This window comes from Sminthopsis crassicaudata, chromosome 1 (genome assembly GCF_048593235.1).
Source record: "Sminthopsis crassicaudata isolate SCR6 chromosome 1, ASM4859323v1, whole genome shotgun sequence".
NCBI classification, from domain to species: domain Eukaryota; kingdom Metazoa; phylum Chordata; class Mammalia; order Dasyuromorphia; family Dasyuridae; genus Sminthopsis; species Sminthopsis crassicaudata.
This window is the reverse complement of record NC_133617.1, coordinates 297,781,731-297,794,008: the sequence shown is the minus strand read 5'-3', so window position 1 is coordinate 297,794,008 and position 12,278 is coordinate 297,781,731. Positions and strand designations below refer to the sequence as shown.

The window sequence follows — 12,278 nt, the reverse complement described above, 5'->3', positions numbered from 1 at the left end:
GCTTCATGGTACTTCTATTCACTGCAGAAAAATGGATCAACTCTAAATTCAATAACCTGGCCTTTATTTGCCATCATTGTTTCACTCAGTGCTACTATTTGGATGTGATACCTACTGAATTCCCTCCCAATAATAACTATTTGTCTTTTAAATTTGCTGGGGTTTATATTTTTTTATAAGTGTGCACACATTCCATGTACAATGGTGAGTAGAATTATCATTACAGACGTTTTTGTACCTTTTTTTTTTTTTTTTTTGGTACACAGGGTGGGCTCTCCATTTGCTGTAGTAATCAGGCCAGCACTGATTAAGCAAAAAAAATTAAGATACCTTTTCTAACCCCTTTCTCACATTCAGAGGTAAGCACAGCAATTTTTAAAAGGCTCCTTAGATACCCCTGAGACTGCTCAATCCCACTATTGCTTCCAGTGAGAAGCCAACCCTATGGCCTGAGCTTCCTGTGTACAGGATTGTGACAACAGCTTCCAGGGCATCCTCACCTACTGCTTTAATAGTAAAAATACTAAAATGAATGAAGTAATGTCAATACTAAGCATATACATCAAGTGGTATAGCATCCAAATCCCTACAGAAGTTAAGAGAGCTACAAAAAGAATTAGCAAAACTATACTAAAAGGGAATCTCAAGCTTGCTCTCTCAGAACTAGATAAATTGAACCACAAAATAAATAACAAAGAAGTTAAGGAGGTAAACAGAATTCTAGAAAAGTTAGGTATGATATATATTCCTTCCTATCTATCTATATCTATATCTATATCTATCTATTTCTCAGTAGTACATGGAACCTATACAAAAATGCACCATGTATTAGGGCATAAAAACCTCAAAATCAAATGCATAAAGGAAGAAATAGTAAATTCATTTTTTTCAGATCATGATGCAATAAAAATTGCATTTAATAAGTGATCAGAGGAAAACAGACCAAAATTAACTGAAAACTAAATAATCTCATCCTAAAAATGAGTGGGTGAAACAACAAATCATAGACACAATCAATAATTTCATCCAAGAGAATGACAATAATGAGACAACATACCAAAATTTATGGGATGCAGCCAAAGAAGTTCTTAGGGGAAGATTTATATAAATAGAAAAAGAAATGCATAAAATAGAGAAAGAAGTTAAATTAATTGGGCGTGCAACTAAAATAGTTAGAAAAGGAACAAATTAAAAATCCCCAATTAAATACCAAATTTTAAATTCTGAAAATAAAAGGGGAGGTGAATAAAAGTGAAAGTAAGAAAACTATTGAATTAATTTTAAAAATCTAAGATTGTGTTTTATGAAAAAAAACAACAAAAGAGATAAACCTTTGGTTAATTTGATTAGAAAAAGAAAAAAAAGAAAATCAAATTATTAGCATCAAAAATAAAGAGGGAGAACTTTTCACCAATGAAGAGAAAATTAGAGCAATAATTACGAGCTATTTTGCCGAAATATATGTCAATAAATCTGATAATCTATGTGAAATGGATGAATACTTATAACAATATAGGCTGCCCAGATTAACAGAAGAGGAAAAAATTAAATAGTCCTATTTTAGAAAAATAAATTGAACAAGCTATTAATCAACTTCCTATGAAATAATTCCCCAGGAGCAGGAGTGAATTCTACCAGTTAAAGAACAATTAATTCTAATACTATGCAAATTATTTGGGAAAATAGTAGTCCTGCCATATTCCTTTTATGATACAGATATGGTGCTGATACCTAAACCAGATAGGGGCAAAACGGAGAGAGAAAAACAGAGCAATTCCCTAATGAATATTGATGCAAAAATCTTAAATAAAATATTACCAAAAAGATTACAGCAAGTTATCTCCAGAATAATATATCATGACCAAGTAGAATTTATACCAGGAATGCAGAGCTGGTTCAATATTAGGAAAACTTATTAGCATAATTGATTATATCAATAACCAAACTAACAAAAATTATATGATTATTTTAATAGATGCAGAAAAAAGCATTTGACAAAATCTAACACTTATTTCTATTAAAAACACTAAAGAGTATAGGAATAAAAAGAGTTTTCCTTATAATGATCAGTAGCATCAGTTTAAAGTCATCAGCAAACATCATATATAATGGGGATAAACTACAACCATTCCCAATAAGATCAAGGGTGAAACAAGGTGGCCAACTATCACTATTATTATTCAATATTGCATTACAAATGTTAGTTTTGGCAATAGGAGAAGAAAAATAAATTAAAGAAATTAAAGTAGGCAATGAGGAAACCAAATTATCACTCTTTGCAGATGATATGATGGTATACTTAGAGAATCCTAGAGAATTAACTAAAAAAAACTACTAGAAACATTTTACAAGTTTAGCAAAGTTTCAGGATACATAATAAATCCACATAAATTATCAGCATTATTATATATTATCAATGAAGTCCAGCAGCAAGAAATACAAAGAGAAATTCCATTTAAAATAACTCTGTAGATAATATAAAATATTTAGAAAATACTTTCCATACAAATAAAGTCAGATCTAATCAATTGAAAAAATATCAACTGATCATGATCATGATCGAGCTAATATAATAAAAATGACAATACTACCTAAATTAACTACTTATCCAGTTCTATAACAATCAAACTCTCAAGAAATTATTTTACAGAGCTAGAAAAAATAATAAAGTTCATATGGAAAAACAAAAAGTCAAGAATTTCATGGGAATTATTGAAAAAAAATGCATCAGACCTATACCAGATCTGAAATTATATTATAAAGCAGCAGTTTTCAAAACCATTTGGTACTAGCTAAGAAATAGAGGAGTTGATCAGTGGAATAGGCTAGGTTCACAAGACATAACAGTCAATAACTATAGTAAAACCTCCAGTTTTTATGATAAGAATTCGTTTTTTGACAAAAATTGCTGGGAAGATTGGAAATTAGTATGGCAGAAATTAGGCACTGAGCCACACCTAACATCTTATACCAGTGGTCCTCAAAGTTTTTAAATAGGAGGCCAGTTCACTGTCCCTCAGACAATTGGAGGGCTAGATACTCTGTTTCCACCACCTCAGCCCAGTGCCATAAGTTTGCATTGCTAACGTGAGGTTAGGTTGAACGTTACTTCCAGTCTGATTTTGCCATAACCCGGTGGGCCACATAACTATCCTCAGTGGGCTGCATCTGGCCCACAGGCCATAGTTTGAGGACCCCTGCTTTATACCAAGGTATAAGGTAAACATGGATTCATGATTTAGACATAAAGAGTGATATTATAAGCAAATTATATAAACAAAAGAAAGTATATCTCTCACATCTATGGAGAAGGAAGGAATTTATGGCCAAAGAAGAACTTGAATACATTATGGAATGCAAAATGGATAATTTTGATTGTATTAAGTAAAAAGTTTTTGTACAAACAAAATCAATGCAGACAAGATTAGAAGGGAAGCAATAAACTGGGAAAAATTTATATTTGAGAGTTCTTTTAAAGACCTCATTTCTAAAATATATAGAGAATTGATTCAAATTTATAAGAATTCAAGCCATTCTCCAATTAATAAATAGTCAAAGGATATGAACATTCAATTTTCAAATGAAGAAACTGAAACTATTTCTAATCATATGAAATGATGCTTTAATCACTACTGATCAGAGAAATGCAAATTCAGAAAACTCTGAGATACCACTACACACCTGTCAGATTGGCTAAGATATCAGAAAAAGATAATGAGAAATGCTGGAGGGGATCTGGGAAAACTGGGACACTAATATATTGCTGGTGGAATTATGAATTGATTCAAAGCATTCTGAAGAGCAATTTGGAAGTATGCTCAAAGGACTATTAAACTATGTATACCCTTTGATCCAGCAGTGTCTCTACCTGACCTGTGTCCCAAAAAGATCATAAAGAAGGGAAATGGACCCACATATGCAAAAATGTTTGTGGCATCTCTTTTTGTAGTGGTAAGAAATTGGAAACTGAATGGATGCCCATCAGTTGGGGAATGGGTGAATAAGTTATGGCATATGGATGTTAGGGAATATCATTGTTCTGTAAGAAATGATCAGCAGGATGATTTCAGAGGGGTCTTATTAGACTAATATGAACTGATGCTAAGTGAAGTGAGCAGAACGAGGAGATCATTGTACACAGCAACACCAAGATTATATGATGATCAATTCTGATAGACATGGCTCTTCAACAATGAGATGACTCAGGCCACTTCAATGGTCTTGTGATGAAAAGAGCCATCTGCACCCAGAGAGAGGAATGTGGGAACTGATTGTGGATCACAAAATAGTATTTTCACTCTTTGTTTTTGTTTGCTTGCATTTTTTTTCTTCCTCATTTTTTCCCTTTTTGATTTGATTTTTCTTGTGCATCAAGATAATTGTGGAACTATGTATAGAAGAATTGCACATGTTTAACATAAAAATACTAAAATGATATGGATGATGTATACTCTGCTATATAGTTTCTTAATTAAATAGGGTAAATAATATTAACTATAATGTTTATCACATAAGATTTTTGTGAGGAAAAATGGTAATACATACCTAAAGTGCTTTGTAAACCTTAAAGATTATGTGTGTATGTGTACAATGGGCATTAGGACTGAATGTTTTGTAATCAGTGAATATGCATTATCTTTCATATTCCCAAATCCTTTACCATGCCTTCATATGCATAAAGAACAGCTGAGCCCATAAGATATGTATTCAAAAAAGCTCAGTAGAAGAGTGAAAATAGGTCATCCTTTAATATCCCAGAAAACTGCCCCCAGCAGAGCTATTTTAGTGGGCATTGTATCAGCACTTTTGTGAAAAACTCTCTATTTCAAAGGTCTCTCAGTCAGGTCACTTCCATTTGCTCAGGGCTGAAGCTGTGAGCAAAACCTTTCTGTTTTTTTGACTCTCGTTTTCCTCTGTCATATATCTCCAGCTCCCCAGAACTCTTCATCTATTTTAGCTGGCAATGCAAAATCTTGCAAAAGAATCCCGGTAAAGGATCATTTCAAATATTTCTTGAGAATAGTTTGTTCCAGTCCTGTACCTTTAAAAACATACTGAATGATAAAATTAATAGTACACAAATTCTGTAGGGAGATAAATCTTTTTAACCTTTTTATACAATGTTTTCTCAATCTGGAAATGTTTATAGCACATCTCTTTTTGTTTATGAAGGAATGTATATATTGTGGCACCAAGGGTAATATCTTGTTTCTCTTGGGGAAAATGAAATATTTGGCACGTATGTTATGCTTAAAGATCTAGAAAACTGTATATAACTTCACGTTATTCTATGAGGTAATTGTATTAAACAAGAACCACAATTATTGGTATCCCTACTTTACAGATAAGGAAACTGAAGCCAATTGAAAGCTGAAGGGTTACATGTTGAATTAGGAGAGCAGCAGATTTTGAACTTGGGTCTCCTGACTCCAAGTCCAGTGATCTTATCAATTTACTACAAAGGCTCTTTTGCTTAGTATTACCAAGGAACTAATTAGTTGGATTATGTCTCAGCAGCTACTAATAAGCACAATTTTCTATGCCACTTTGTCAGGTACTTAGTAAAGTATTTCATTGTGAATCCCTAGAAGGAAATTTATTGTGGAAAGTGGGGGAAGAAGGTATCTGCAAGACATATTGACTATAAATAACTTAGCATAACTTAGAGTCATCACAGTGGCTACCTTCCTTCAGCCCAACCATTCTTTAGACCAGACCTAATTAATTTGGATCCTTTGGATGCAATTCAAGGGATTTATGAATATTTTTAATTTGATAGGGATCTCGACATAATTGGTTTTCTTTGTCATTTCATATATTTCAATTTATACATTAAAATGTTTTTCCCCAGGAAAGCGGTCATTGGCTTTGTCAAGGGTGAAAGGGACAGACCACCACCACCCCAATGCTAAAATCTTGCATTATATGGAAAATGTTAAATTGGCTGTGCCAGTTGCACTATTTTCAATTTTTTGATGGAATAAAAAAAAAGAGGAAAATTTACCTTTCACCTCTTCTGAAAGCTAACAAGGGCTTTTTTTTTTTTTAAATAGAATCTCGATCCTTTTTTCTTGGCTTTAAAAGACATATTTTGGTCAAAGGGAAATAGTAACACACATGTTGTTTATCCTTCATTTTCTTTCACTTTTGAAGAGGACCAATGGAATTACAGACTTATGTGTGGTTTGGCTTTATGAAGAGTTGTATAAAGCCATCAAGCCCCATTCTACATTCCAGAGTCATCAAGGTCTAGTGGCAAGACAAAATTCAAGATGAATGACTGGCAATGGCTCAAAATCAATGGATGATCCTGATGTCTGACTAAGCTCTAAGTGTTCCACAATGCTTGCTTCAGTCATTTGCTTTTGAAACAAATTGTTCTCACTGGCTAATTCTGCTGTGGGGAGAGGCAAGTTTTTTACATATATGGGGTAGACATTTCCCTTAATTCACAGACAGATATGAAGCCTATAATTACCTCAAATTCATTAGGTCCATCTTTTGAGACAATTTACTGGAGGGTGGTTGCAGCACATGCTACAGCTTCATGGAGTTACAATTGAGAGTTGGTTGAAGGTGGAGACCAAAGGTAGATGAGTAACCCTGAAAAGGGTTCAGCAAACCCTCACACCATTATTTCAGTCCTCCCTGAATACCCCATAGTCCCCAGCAACACATATAAAATGAATCTTTAAGTACCTAGATACAAGAACTGAAAACATAAAATAACTATAGGCAAAAATACTTAAAGGGTAATGAAAATCTATGGAGATAATTACAGATTCTCTCAGTTAGAAGGAATCCAAGAGATCAAAGATACAAATCATGATTTCCCTCTATACTATTCCTGAAAGTTTTCATCTAGTTTTCACTTGAAAACCTCCAATAACTCCACTAACTCATTGTTTAAGTCAATTAATGCCCTTTCCTTTCTTCTTGGGAAGTCTAATAAGGGGTTATTTCAGGTTTACCTATTAGGACTTTTATTATCCTTGCAGTCACTGCAAAACTTGGGGTCATTAGATGACCTGTATAGTCGGTGATAAATGTAGGTGATAAATAATCCTTATAGCACTGTCTAAGACCTACCTTTATAACACTCATTAAGAGACCAAGAGATCTGATGAAAAGGTCTAATAAATGGGGATACTAGGAGCATGACCTTCTGTGGTTTCCATGCCCCAGGTCTTTTGAGATCACCCTAAGGCCCTTGAAATGACTCTAGGGAATTCTATGAAGTCTAGCAAAAATCAAAAATTGTTCTGTAGTGATAACCATGATTTGCAAGATCTCTCAACTCTAAACATCCAAACGGAAGCACTAATAAGAACAATATGGCAGGATAAAGGGAATAAAAGCCATTAATTTTCCCTCCTCTTTCAGTTTTGTTTTTAATTTTTGACCACTGCCTAAAAGTGAGTAAATCTTTTTTTGTTTTTGTTTTTGTTTAGTTATAATAAATAAATAGATCCCTACCAATTAAAGCTTTAATTGGATACATTAAGAATAGCAAAGGCAACTTCACAATCTTAGTATTCTAAGGTAAGCTTTCAAAAGTCTGAGGGATGTGTGATATCACTGATGAGATCATATTTTCCACTGTTACAGACTGCAATCTACTATCTATAATGTCTATATTCTATATTCCATTATAATATCTATAATCCTCTTATACTATTTATTGAACCCTTTCCTAATTCCTCCAGAAATGGCCCATTCAAAAATTAATTGATACCTATTTATCATTTGTATTGTGCATCTATTAGGACATAAAGGATAACGAGAATTAGTGGAGAGATTTATAGATTCTCTGAGTTAGAAGGAACCCCAAAAGTCAAAGGTCAAAGATTTTAATCAGGAATTTCCTTTACCATATTCCTGAAAAAGTATCATCTAGTCTTTATTTAAAGGCCCCCAATAAGAAGCTCCTTGACAGCAAAGATTGTTGTGGCAGTTCTCTTACCAATTCTGTTTTATCACCTAGACCAGAAATCAGAACCCTTTAAGCTCTGAATCTTCTACTCTGAGGTCTCCCCACTCTTGAATGGTGAAATCATTATGGCCCTCTATCCATCTAGGCTAGCACTAACCATCCTATAACAGCAAATCCTTTATCTTTTATTTTCCAATACTGGCCTAATTAAGTAAAAAACAATAATTTCCATTTACTTCCTTGTTGCTCCATTTACACTCTGATTTTCCTTATTGAAACACTCTTTCCTGCTTACCATTCTTTCTATATGTTCTCTTTTGGGGGGGAGGAAGGGGTGAAGCAATTGGAGTTAAGTGATTTATCCAGAATCACACAACTAGAATCAAGCTTCTGAGGCCACATTTGAATTCAGATCCTCCTGACCCCGGGTACAATGCTCTACTTTCAATGCCATCTAGCTGCCCTTATTTTCTATAATTTAAGCTATTTGAGAATAATTATTGTCTTTGCATTTGTATTTATAATTTAAGTCTTATCATGGTGCTTGACAACATTAATAAGTATTGGCATATAAGTAGTACTTGATATGTAATTTCACTATTTTTCATTATCAAATCATGAAGATCACCTCTTTTCCTAGTGACATATGTTGATATTTATGTTGCAGACCACTTCTTATATGAAATCACCATTACTAATTTGCTGTGGTTTTCTCACATTTATCATGTGCCTTTTTCCCAACTGATTTCTATTCTTCAGATATCATACTGCTACAATATATTCAGCTATGTTTCATCAAGAAGAGAATATTTGTAGAGCTGAATCTCTTGTATTTTGGTTGTCAATATGACAACATCATCACCATCAAGCAAGCATTGATGTATCAGAGTGTAAAGTACGGCTAGCTCCCTGCAGGGCTTCAGGGTCAGCCAGAGTCAGGATAAATTAAAGTCCTTAGTCTTTAGGGGGAAAAGTGAAGGAGGCAGGCAAGCTACCAGGGGTTTAACCAAAAAATCTCTTCTTGATTCTGGAGTCCAGAATCTCCACCTTTCTCCTCCTCGTCCTGCTGCCAAGAGACTCTCTTGCTCTTCTCCCTCTGCCCTCCAATCCTTGCCTATGATTATTTTAACACCAAACATTCAGCAAGCACCAATGGTGAGCAGAGCCATTTATCTAAACGTATGCTAATAAAGTCAAAATCTCACATAGAATAGGTCATTAGCCTTCTGTGCTTGGTTGTCTGATTCAAGAACACCTTTTTGGAGTTTCAGCCCTCTACACCAGAGTATAAAGATGCTTAATAGAGTACTCTCTTCTAGATCAATTCATTCTCTAAAATACTGACACAGTAATTTGCTGAGGTGAATCATAGTGGCTTATGAGAATATATTTTTCATCATTAAGATCGCATAAAATATTTAAATGCAACAATCAACAAGCACTTATTAAGCACTTACTATGTGCCAGACTGTTCTATGAATGAAATAAATCCTCTTAACATGGGACTTTTATTCTCATAAGGAAGATAATAGATATATATTCAAAATAAATGCAAAGTAATTCAATGTTATTTGAGAGAGACAGAGACAGACACACACACACAGAGCATGAACAGAAAGAAGGAAGCAGGAAAATTTTATATAAAAGATGGTACTTAAATTGTGTTTTGCAAGAAGAAAGGAATTCCATGAGTTAGAAATGAAGAAGGAAAGAATTCAAGGTATGGGAAACCTTCATTACAAAAGTATGAACACTGAAGGTGGGAAATTAATTATGTGTGAGAGAAAGTCAGTTTAGCTAGAATGCAGAGTTCAAATAAGGGGAATAATGTACAATAAGTCCAGAAAAATAGGTTGGGACCAGATTGTAAAAACTGAATGCTCAATGCAAAAATTAATAGTTAATTCTGGAAATAATAGGAAGCTCCAGGAGATTATTGAGCAAAGAAATGACATGGTCAGTTTTACAATGAAGATTCATAGCAGTGTGGATAATGGACTGAAACAGAATAGTACTTGAGGCAGGGAGAAAAATTAAGAGAATGATACCATAATTTAAGGGAAAAACTGCTGAAATGGAATATTAGCTATTGTTTTTCAAAAGGGTGAGTTGGATAAGTTTATGATTTTTGTTACTATAAAATGTGATTTCAGTAAAATATTTAATTTCCTAAAAAGTAGTGCGTTTCCACCATTCATACCACCACCATTCTAACTTAGGCCCTCTCATCAACAGTTTCCTAACAGGTGTTCCAGTTTGCAATTTGTCCCTCATCCATCTGGCATACAGTAACCAAAATCCTCTTCCTAAAGCATGTTTGATCACAATAACCATTTGCTGAAGAAAATTCAGTTGTTTTCCACTGTTTCTAAAGAGAGGGAATTTTAACTAAGGCTTCATGAACTTTTAAAAATAATTATATTTCAACATCGTTGTTTTCCTTTCTAATCCTAAATATTTTATTTTATACTCTGAAATATATTATTTTAAGAAAGGTTATAGACATAAACACATGTCAAAAGCTCCTGTGACAAATCTCTAGAACTCCAACTCTAGGATAACATCCAAACTCTTTAGATGGCCAAATAAAGCCTTTCACAAGCTGGCTGTAGCCTACCTTTCCAGGGTCATTATGTATCACTTATCTTCCTTCATTCTACATTCTAGCCAAAGTGATCTACCCATTGTTTCCTGAACTTGGCACTATAGATCTGTCTTAATGACAATGTACACTGTCTGCATAACATACTTTTTTCTCTTCTCTGCTTTTTAGAATCTCCAGCCTCTTTCAAGTCAGTTCTTGTACTAGATCCTATGAAAAGTCTTGCTTCTTCCCCTTAGTTTTCAGTGCCCTTTCTTCAAATTATCATTTGATATAAGCTATAATTTGTATGTTATGTATTATATATACACATACATATGCATATACACTATATGATATACATATAACATATACTTATGTATATATATATAGACACAGATAAGATATATGTAAACAGTATATGCCTTTTTCTGTTCATATTTTGTATTTCTGCACTACATATACATATACATACATATATACACACATCATTATAACGTAAGGTCATTTTACAATATTTTTGTTTTGTTTTGTTTTTGCCTTTAGTGCCCCACACAATTTCTTGCTCTAGTGGGTGCTTAACAAATGGTATTTTTTATTTTGTTTGCATTGGACTGGGGAAAAGGAAAAGAAGGGCTGGGATAGAACAGAAGGGATCGATTGATGACTGTATTTGCTGATGTGACATACACTTTATGAGATGTAGACAGTTATTCAGGGAATCTTGACCCAATTAGAGCAAAAAAAGAGAAATGTGGGAAATGCAATGTTTATTCTTTCAAATGCCACTACTTGTAAATAGCACCCTATTCTTTCTGTATGTATTCTTGTGCCTCTTACTTGTCAACATAGCCAAATATTAACTTAATGGAGACAAATCTAAAAAGCAAAATTCATTGAAAGTAGTCTGTCCTTTCTGTACACTTTCAGTAATAGGCCCCATTGTAACTAGACTTGTACATATTGTAGCAATTCTGATGCCCTGTCAAGTAGATTAAAATGAATTTTGACTTCTTTTTAAGCATTGCTTTATTATGACATTCTCTAAGAATTTAAAAATGAACTTTAAAATGTGTGAAGATATTGCCTCTTATTTATCTATATTCTTATAAAAAGACCAAATCAATGGAAGATAGAGGAACTAGAGAAATGAAAACTAGCATTCTTTCTTGAAGTCAGAGATGGCATTTTGATGAGAAAAAGTAAAACAAAGACATTGTCAGCTACCTTCCAATAGTTTAAAATTCATTTTTTCAAATATTCTCCATTAAATCAAGTCATGCATGAACATTTGGAAAATGAGTCTCCTTGCAGAGTCATTTGCATTTATCTCTTTTAAAAACATTGCCTTTTATATTTGATGAAAGTATTGAAAGTAAAATTTGCATTTTGTCAATCAATGTAGCTCTGAATTTTGGTGTGAACAATGACAGGGAAACAGATTTAGATTAGGATACTATGAAACCATACTTCTATAAGACGTCTGTAGTAAAAACTGGGGATAATTGTTTATGATCAGATATATTTTAATCAAGTCTAAGAATACCAGAATTTATCTAATCATACCCGTAAGAGAATATTAGAGTGAGAAGGACTGGAAAGATCATTTTGTAATACTTTTAGTTACACTATATAACCTTTTTATACTATCCATAACAAACAATCATCTTACCCTAACTTATTTTATTTTAAGACAGCTAATGTTTTTCATAAATTTCATAAATTACAATGTAAATACTTTATCCTCCAGTTTTTGCTATTTGT

The 12,278-nt window shown here is 33.3% G+C and overlaps 1 protein-coding gene across 1 annotated transcript in view; it reads right to left on the bottom strand.

Moving 5' to 3' along the window:
• Positions 1-12,278, bottom strand: part of RALYL (RALY RNA binding protein like) — a 758,144-nt gene that overhangs the window by 125,486 nt on the left and 620,380 nt on the right.